Genomic DNA, 10,309 nt, shown 5'->3' with positions numbered 1-10,309 from the left:
ATCAGTGACCCACATGATCTCATGGTTTGTGAGGTCAAGTCCCACCTCGGGCTCCCGGTTGACAGCACAGAGCCTATTTGGGATTCTCTCCCTCTTTCTGCCTGCTCCCCATTTTCTCTTTCTCAAAATATGTAAAAACTTAAAAAAAAAAAAAAGAAAAGAAATCAGTGACCCAGAGGTGGTTAAATAGCATTTCAAAGGATGGCGTCAGAATCTATACCAGAGCGTTTGGTTCCTTGGCAAAATTAACAAAGAAGCAGGATTGTGTTTGTTTAGGATGAGGGAAGGCTAGTTAGAAACATCTGCACAGGCCCCCTTACCCTCGCCCGAGTAGAGCAGAAGCCTGCAGGTCCCACACCTGTGTCTTGTGTTGCCTTCAAGGTCCGGAGCTGGAGCCCCACTGAACCCCAATTCAAGGTTGACTAGTCCTTCTACCAGAATTCTACGTTCCCCTTGCAGTAAACCTAAAGACACCCCAAAACTACAAGGATAGGTTGTGTAACTTTTTGTTCCTGTTTGCTAATAAACATTCATATGTTTGGTAGAATTTGGTCTAAGACTTGCTTTCTCTGTAACAGACCATCTTAATAGGCAGTTATTCAGAGAAGAGAATGTAACACCGCCAACCTTCCACTAAGCCAGGAGAAACTATTTACTAAAAGCACGTGGCATTTTTGGAGCGGTCAAGTCAGTTTAGATCCATTTCCATCTAATAAAATGATTCACCTTTTTTTTTTTTTAAAGCCAAATCTGGATTCTGAGGGCTTGTGTTCCACATTGGAAATTTCTATCTATACTCAAATACAACAATGCTCTGAAGTCTCCCTTTCAAGCCATCTTTACTAGGTTCTAGAAATATAAAAGTGACTGATAGAGTTCAGTCCGAGTGTGAACAGTGCATTGGGATGATGGGTGAGTTTTATTCGTATCTCTGTATTTTGATTTTACAAATTTCCTTCAATAAGCAGATCTTAAGTTTATGGTCATAAAATACCACTGCCAATTCTTAAACATTTTAATTTTTTTTCAACGTTTATTTATTTTTGGGACAGAGAGAGACAGAGCACGAACGGGGGAGGGGCAGAGAGAGAGGGAGACACAGAATCGGAAACAGGCTCCAGGCTCCCAGCCATCAGCCCAGAGCCCGACGCGGGGCTCGAACTCACGGACCGCGAGATCGTGACCTGGCTGAAGTCGGACGCTTAACCCACTGCGCCACCCAGGCGCCCCTTAAACATTTTAAAGAGCAGTAAGTCATTGTTTGTGGAGGTGCCTGGGTAGCTCAGTCGGTTCAGCATCACACTTCAGCTCAGGTCACGATCACGTAGTTCATGAGTTCGAACCCCACGGCAGCCTGCCGCTGTCCGGGCAGAGTCTGCTTGGGATCCTCTGTTCCCCTGTGCCCCTGCCCCGCTCACACTTTCTTCCTCTCTCAAAAATGAGTTTTTAAAAATAAAAAATAGGGGCGCCTGGGTGGCGCAGTCGGTTAAGCGTCCGACTTCAGCCAGGTCACGATCTCGCGGTCCGGGAGTTCGAGCCCCGCGTCGGGCTCTGGGCTGATGGCTCGGAGCCTGGAGCCTGTTTCCGATTCTGTGTCTCCCTCTCTCTCTGCCCCTCCCCCGTTCATGCTCTGTCTCTCTCTGTCTTAAAAATAAATAAACGTTGGAAAAAAAAATTAAAAAAAAAATAAATAAAAAATAATTCCTTTTTGGTCACTTGAAAGTGAACTTAGGCCAAAAGCCTCCATTAGAAGACGACAGAGCTTTTCAGATAACAGCGTTTAACAGTTTACATGATTTTACTTAACTACTTTTTTAGATATAGAACATCAACAAAACATCTTTAAAGAATTATGATATTTTAATATTAGTTATATTTTAAATCCATCCATTGATTTTTAGAGAAAAAATATAAATATATGAAAACATTTTCAATTAGTTCTCCTGATAAAACACCATTTAACGTTTCTCATAAAATTACCAATTGTGTCTTACAAGTTTCTTTCCCACCTCCCACCCTCCATAAGAGGTCACTTCCTATTAAATCATTTTTAATTTTTAATTAAAAATTTTAACTTTAATAACCATTTAAATCAATTTTAATGATTCTTGTTGGAGGAATTGGATAATGGGTGAGACAGTTTTGTTAGTTTTTCTCTGAGAATTTGAATACTTTTGATGTTTGCATTTTGAGTCCTCATCCCTTAAGTTTAGAAAGAAATGGTTGAGATGAAATTTACTCCAAGATAAAACTTTTGTATAGAAGTGGGCTCTTTATGCTGATAGAGACTATGATCTCGTCTTTAGGTACACAATTTAAAGGTTACGTTCGAATAAAGTAGGACTTCTTTTTTTTTTAATTTTTTTTTTTAACATTTATTTATTTTTGAGACAGAGAGAGCATGAACGGGGGAGGGTCAGAGAGAGGGAGACACAGAATCCGAAACAGGCTCCAGGCTCTGAGCTGTCAGCACAGAGCCCGACGTGGGGCTCGAACCCACGGACCGTGAGATCATGACCTGAGCCGAAGTCGGCCGCCCAACCGACTGAGCCACCCAGGCGCCCCTAAAGTAGGACTTCTAAAGCTTCATTTCCCGTCCCTTTCCCCCCCCCGCCCCAGCCCCCCACACAAATTATGTGGCTCTCCAACAACTCTCTGCCCATCAGGCACCTTTTACCAGAGGGGCATCACCTGAACTCACTTTCCGAAGGGGTCTTAAAAAAAAAAAAGATTCCACAGGTGATTTTAACTTAATGGCTTAATGGTTGAACTGGGGAGGCGTTTCAAGCACATTCCAGCAATGGCCAGGCGTGGCACGATTCTCTCACCAGGCTTCACGGGGGCCAGATGAAAACGCATGGGATCTGCAAATTTTCAGGGGCTCTGCACGGGACCTCCCGCAACACCTAGATATCTCTGGGGGGTAGCGCTGAATTATCATCTTGTTGTAGGGAGTCCAAGGCGAGCCCTTTTGGTGAAAGCATGAGGGCCACAGACGGAAGACCTGGTCAGGTGGGACTGAGGGGGGATGTCATTTTGAGGCTACCAGCAATTTCTCACGCTCTGGAAGCTCTGGAGCCCGGCGTTGGTCTGCAGTTCACGGGGTAACTGCACCCTCTGCTGGGCCCCTTTGGAAGCTATGAAGATTTCACACTGAGCCGCTTCAAGAACTGCATCCTTTCTTGCGGTTCTTGTTTGTTCTGCGAGTTTGCATGCACGAGTTGTGGGGGAGGGGAGGGGGGACAAAGAGAGAGGGAGACTCCCAAGCGGGCTCCAAGGTGGGACACGACCCGAGCAGGTATCCAGGGACTGTGGCCCAACCAACCGAACCCCCCAGGCGCCCCTCAAGAGCTGCATCCTCAATCCCCCTTGCCCGCACTCTTTCCGCTGGTTTTTCATTTTTTTCTTTTTTACTTTTATTTTTTTTAAGCTCCCAAGCCGGCTGGCCAATACCTTAGACATTGTGCCCGAGGCAGGGAAGAGCCACACCTCGGGCCTTTGCTCTGTTCCCGCGAAGGGGACCAACCCAGTACAGATGAACGTTCTGGCCCCAAGAGGCTTTCTGGGGCACACAGTCGTATCCCCAACCGCGGGGGTCATTGCCACACCTCCAGGGGACGCCTGAAACCGCAGCTGGTACCAAACCCTCTGTATACTATGTTTTTTCCTGTACGTGCCTACCTGCGATCAAGTTTGACTTACAGACGAGGCACAGGAAGAGACCAACAGTAACCAATAAGCTACGACGACGATAACAACATACTGAAATAAACGTTACGTGACCGTGGCCTCCCTCTCTCTAAACATATCGCCCGCGGGTACTCACCCTCCTGCCTGGGATGCTGCGAGAGGATAAAATGCAGACCAGAGCGGCGGACGTGTGGTGAATAAATACCTGAGGCTTCCTGACCGAACGCAGCGTCGTGACGCAGAGTCAAACGAAGGGCACCTGCTTCCAGGCCAAGGGTAACCGCGGGTAATGGGACTACTGCGGTCCCTGAGCAGTATACCCCACAAAAGCTGGTTCTGCCCCCGGGGGCTCTGTGGTTGGGGTGTCCTTAAGCCGGGCCTTGCAACACACAGCCAGTAGGGAAGCCTCCATGAAGGAACTTGACCAGTGGAGAAAATGATAGTGTCCTTGTCTACTTGGGAATGGGGGGCGGGGGGGGGGGGGGGGGGAGGGTGCCTGTATGTGTGCTTGTGTGTGTTTGTGGAGGTGGTATTTTTTCTTCTCCTGTTATCATCAAGCCTCTAGTATTCAAAGAGTTTGTTTTAAATATTGCCACTTGATGGTAACAGCCTGAGCAATCAAGGGAGGAGATTCCGTTCAGGTGTTCGGCAGAGCAGGGGTGAGGGAGAGGCAGGGGGTGACCGGAGGGTTGGTGAGTGGTGGAAAGGTGGGGAGGCAGGAGGGGCTTGGAGGAATCCACAAAGAAATGGCAACAAGCGGTGCTGAGCTATGTGACTCAGCAGGGAGTGACCCTGCTAAACGACAGCAGGGATGGGTTGGTGGGACCGAGAGAGGACCCCACCCTGCAGTCGTAGAGGTGCCCGAGGAGGACACCTGGTACGCTTGGACCCCACTGTTGGGGACTCACAATAGCCACTAAAAGGAAGCGAGGTCCCCAAAGCTGAGGAGCCTGGGACATATTGTTTTAGGGACAACTACTGTCTACAGACAAGCGATTTATAACAGTTCTATTGGAAAACGCAAGCAGATTTGAACGGAAGCAGTTGAATTGGTCTAATGTTTCCAGATATTGTATATAGATAGAATTTGTTTACATAAATTAAGTGCATTCGGTCTGGATGCTATGGTTTAAAATGTGAACAAAAAGAGGGAAAAAGGGCCATCTAGTGGGACAATGGAGAATTAACTTGAAAATATTTACAAGCTGATGTTTCTCTCCCACCCCCCCCCCCCGCGTGAATACACAAATAACACGATATTCTGTTGTAACGGAGGTAATAATACCTTATCATACATGGTGGTGATAAGGCCAATGAGGTGATACCAGGGGTAGAGCAGACAGGACCCTCTACAACATGTAGATCTTGTAATTTCTTATTTGTATTCTTGTTCTTGTTCTTGTTGATCAACATGATATTACTATTACTAATATGACAGATCACTGAATGTTGGCCTACTGAATTTCATGTTCATGATATCCATTGAAAATAAGCCGTTCGCTTAACTCTAGAACGTCTATTTTTACTCTGGGGATAGGATGAAATGATAATGATGTGATAGCCTTCCCTGGGATTGTTTAAAAGTCTGCTCAAGAAGCTCCTAATTTATTTCAACACACACTTTTCCCCAACACTCAACTAGGAGGCGGACTTTGGAGCAAAGAGGGAGAAGAACATACACCTCCTGAGAAAGGCAGCCTACCCTCGAGGCCGATGGCGTGGGTACAGGCTCATTAGCGCCTGGGTGTAAAATGCCTGTGGGTAACGTGTGACACCTCAGAAATGTTTCTAATATGTATGTAGCAGCAGAAGGACATGCTGTGACCAAGGGACCGCCTTCCCCCATCTGTTATCTGACTTCCTTTCGCGTCTGAAATGGCACCGGGAGAACCAGGCCTTGAAGTTAGAAGATCTGGGTTTTCCAGGCTCCGCTCTTGCTGTAACTCGCCGCGTCAGCCAAGGGAGATCTCTTCACACTCTGGGCTTCACTTCTGCGCCTGTGATCACTAGCCTTCCGCCCTCACTATTGTGGGTCCCCAACAGTTCGTGTGCCAGATGTCACCTTCCACTGGGCTCAAGCATACAGACCCTAGAGCGACTTTGAACTTGATCTTCTGATCCCGCAAGGCAGCAGAGATCGTGCACTTCACGTGAGGGTTAGTAGGCTGAGCAGCTTGGGGAGGGGGTGAGGCGGGACTGGAAACATAGATATCAATGTAAAAATGCTCGGAATTCGGATAAATTGGAAGAATGAGCAAACTGAGCGCCTGAGCCTGGAATGGAGCTGCACAACGTTTTTATAACCTCCAGCACGGCTGTCAATATGCTGCTCAACTCATGTACTGGTGGCAGGAGGTTAAAGCTGCCGGTCATACCTCTGATTTTTCATTTCGTTTCTCATCTATGAGGTAGAATCTGAATAAATAAAAATTAATTTTCAAGTCTGAAAAATGGACCTACCTGGATTGTTGCCACTTTATAGACACATTGAAATATATATAATGCAGTAATATCATTTTTTAATTTTTTTTTGAGAGAGAGAGAGTGCACAAGTGGGGGAGGGTCAGAGACAGTGAGGGAGACACAGAATCCGAAGCAGGCTCCAGGCTCCGAGCGGCCAGCACAGAGCCCGACACTGGGCTCGAACTCACGGACCACAAGATCGTGACCTGAGCCGAAGTCGGACGCTTAACCGACTGAACCACTCAGGCGCCCCCAGAAATATCATTTTAAAATAGCTTCATTAGGGGCGCCTGGGTGGCTCAGTCGGTTAAGCGTCTGACTTCGGCTCGGGTCATGATCTCACAGTTTGTGAGTTCGAGCCCCGCGTCGGACTCTGTGCTGACCACTCGGAGCCTGGAGCCTGCTTCTGATTCTGTGTCTCCCTCTCTCTTTCTGCCCCTTCCCCACTCACACTGTCTCTCTCTCTCAAAAATAAATAAACATTAAAAAATAAAATAAAATAAAATAGCTTCATTAATCCTTCCTTCAACTAAGTGAAGTAATGACTTGAAAAATACATCCAAGTCCATCAAGCAAAGTGCAAATCAATAGTTTGGTCATACAGATATTACTGAGGAAGGAATTCTTTGTCTTGATTTCTCTTCACTGTTTGACCATTCTTATCATGGGGAAAATTATTTTAAGTAGTGGCAGCAGAGACCTGTCAGGAAACCCCTCCTGCATGGTGGTTGATGCTGTTTTCCACGTAATGACGAAGGTTTTGTATTTTGTATACTTTGTTAAGGTATCTTGCCAAGCAAGATCGTGATCGTGAGCGCCACCCTGGCTGTTCGGACAACCTCCAAAGCATTGACCTTACCTACAAATCCTCACAAACGTTACAAATTCCTGCCTGGGCACGGCACAGCGTGCTTTGAGAGTTTCAGTGTGGTTACAAACCGTGTGCACGGTCGCTGGGAAAGGGCGTGTCGGGAGAGGTGGGAAATCGGCCTCGGGGAATAAAAGACAACACCGTGTTAGGTAACACACACACACACTTGGACAATTATCATCTCCATCTGGAAAGCCCACCATGTAGTAATACATTCGCGACAAAATTGCCCGATACAAGGGAAAAGGGGAGGGAACTACTGAGTAATGACTGGGGTGAGTATCTGTTCACTGAGTATCTGTTTGGTGCCAGTTACTGTAGGACTCATCTGAATACAGTCTCTCCTCTGAACGTTTGGATGAAATGGATACTGACCGTAAACGATACACTATTCGCGGTATATACTCAACCCGGGAGGCGGGCTCCTAATGCGACAGGACTGGTGTCCTTATGAGAAGAGGGGAAGAGACACGGGGGGAGGAGGCCACGTGAGGACGGAGGCAGAGATCGGAGGGGTGCAGCCAGAGGCCGGGGGCCACCTGGGGCCACCGGCGTCTGGAAGAGGCAAGAAAGGAGCCGCCCCTGATGGCCTCAGAGGGAGTGAGGCCCTGCCGACACCTTCATTGTAGGCTTCCGGTCTTCAGAACCATGAGGGAAGACATTTCTGCTGTTTCACAACGGTTTGTGGCAATTTGTTACAGAAGCCCTGGGAAACAAAAGCCACATGTGAAGAAGGGGAAGCTTGGAGATGCAGAGAGGCGGTGAAGCTGAAGGGAGTGTTAAATATTCATTACATTCTCTCTCTCTCTCTGTCTCTCTCTCTCTCACACACACACACACACACACACACGCGCACGCACACACAGAGGTACATCCCTATGGGATGGCTTTGGAAATGGCAGAAATGTTCTCCCTGCTCTGGTTAACGGGCATCGCACGCACACCCGAGTCAGAGTCGGGAAGAGCCCGCGGACCCCCTGTTCCTGACACAGAGAGAAGCCCTCCCCAGGGCAACAGGCAGGCCCACAGACGTCACGTAGGAAGGCCCACTGGCAGAGGAACCTACCGCGATGACACACGGTCACCATTAAGCGCGGCCGGAACGTCAGTGTGGCTGGTGAACTCTCTGAAGGTGACCTTCGAGTCACTGCTAACCAGGATGTGGAAAATCCTCGGGGCGGCGGCCGGGTGGCTCCATCAGTCAGGGGTCCGACTCTTGGTTTCGGCTCAGGTCACGATCTCATGGTTCGTGGGTTCGAGCCCCGCATCAGGCTCGGTGCCGCTGGTGGGGAGCCTGCCTGGGATTCTCTCTCTCCCTCCCTCTCGGCCCCTCCCTCACTCACGCTGTCTCTCTCTCAAAATAAGTGAATAAACTTGCAAATATAAATTAATTTATTAAATGTTTAAAAAATTGTGGAAAATCCTCTCACAGAAGCAAAGGGGAAGGCCCGTTCTAACCCAGGCTGGTAGAGGGTGTGGAAAAGCACACAGGCAAGGGATGTCAGCACAACAGAGAGCCCAGAGAATGAACAGAGAAAAGGGACTGAACAGGACCAGAGGGAAAAATGCCTCCTTATCAAAATGGATCAATTTCCCCGATGCTTTAATGCGGCCGAACAACAGGTAAGGCCATAAGTGTGTCACATATAATAATGTATTTTTTGTAAAATCTTTCATAAATCCATGCCTTAATGTTATACATGATCCTCATTCCAAAGTAGGGGTTCACGTCCCAGAGTCTGTGATAATGGCAGCCTATGGCCGCCTGTGAGAGCCACAGTAGGCCTGGCCGGGTGTGGCCTCATTACCGGCGGTACAGGAGAGCCACTCATCTGAGAAAGCCAGACAGCTCTAACAAGAGTCGCAACCAACCTTTCTTTGAATGTTTAGAATCAAAATTATTCAAGAAAACAGAACTTCTAAAATTAGAAGGAATACACCGAACTGTGTTCCACAGAAGAGTACAGCTCCACCTGCTTAATATATGTGGGTTAAACCGAATTGAATCAGGGTAATACTACTACTTTAGGTCATTAAGGGCCAGTGCATTCCAGTGTTTCCATTGCGAGGAATAGAAAACCCAATTTGAACTGGCTTAAACATGCAAGGGGATTTATTGCTATAAAACAGGAAAGCCCAGAGCTCGGTCAGGCCTCAGGCCTTCTTTCTCCATGTCTCCGTGGGCCCCAGGCTGGCTTTTCAAGAGTGCTTGACCACAACCGAGATCAGTGCCTCCTCATTCACGTGGAGGGGGAGGAGAAAGGCATCCTCTGGACAAAGTCTTTTTTTTTTTTTTTTTAAGTTTATTTATTTACTTTGAGAGAGAAAGAGTGTGAGCTGGTGAGAGGCAGAGAGAAAGAGAGAATCTCAGGCAGGCTCTGCAGAGTCAGCTCGGAGCCCGACGTGGGGCTCGAACCCACGAAACCACGAGATCGTGACCTAAGCCGAAATCAAGAGTCGGACACTTCACCAACTGAGCCTCCCGGGTGCCCCCGGACAGTCAAAGTCTTAAATGTTGCTCAGAGTGACATCTCTGAGCCAATCACAGTAGCGGGGGGGACGTCACGTGCCAGCTGTCTGGAACCTGCTCACTAGTAGACTAATTCCCAAGGCAAGGATACCTCACCAGAGGCACCCAAATCAGGATCCATACCTGGAACTGAGTTAATTCTACCCCCAAATTAATGTCTGTAACATGCAGGGAGGAGAGGCAACCAATATTTTCACAGCACGAAGTCACTGTCCAGTTTGAACCAGAGAAGCTCTGGAACTTTTATTTTCTTGCAAGAAGTCTTAACACGTTTATAAAACCGCAAGGATCATGCTCTATTTTTGTCAACATGGTAACGACTAATTTTAACGGTTAAACAAGAAATTAAGCTGTTAGTAAGTTGACAGCCTTATACATGTGATGTTTAGTGACTTTCGTATCAAGAAAATTGCAAAAATAAAACTACAATGAGACGCCTTTTTCCACCTGTTGGGCTCCCAAGTTTGAGCATCCAACTTTGAGTCAGGTAATGGCCTCACAGTTCGTGAGTTGGAGCCCCACGTTGGGTGAGCTCAAGCCCCACTCGGGATTTTCTCTGTCTCCCTCTTTCTCTGCTCCTTGTGGAATTCTCTCTCTCTCTCTCTCTCTCTCAAGAATAACAAAATCAAAAAATTAAAAAGCAAATTCCCAAGGGTAATGTCATAACGTTAGCCAACGCGTGACCCTCTGCTACATTGCTAATGGCAGAGACAATTGCCGCAAGTTTTTGGAGAAAAGTTGGATAATACGTATCA

Source organism: Lynx canadensis, chromosome B1 (genome assembly GCF_007474595.2).
Source record: "Lynx canadensis isolate LIC74 chromosome B1, mLynCan4.pri.v2, whole genome shotgun sequence".
NCBI classification, from domain to species: domain Eukaryota; kingdom Metazoa; phylum Chordata; class Mammalia; order Carnivora; family Felidae; genus Lynx; species Lynx canadensis.
This window is presented reverse-complemented; position numbering follows the sequence as displayed.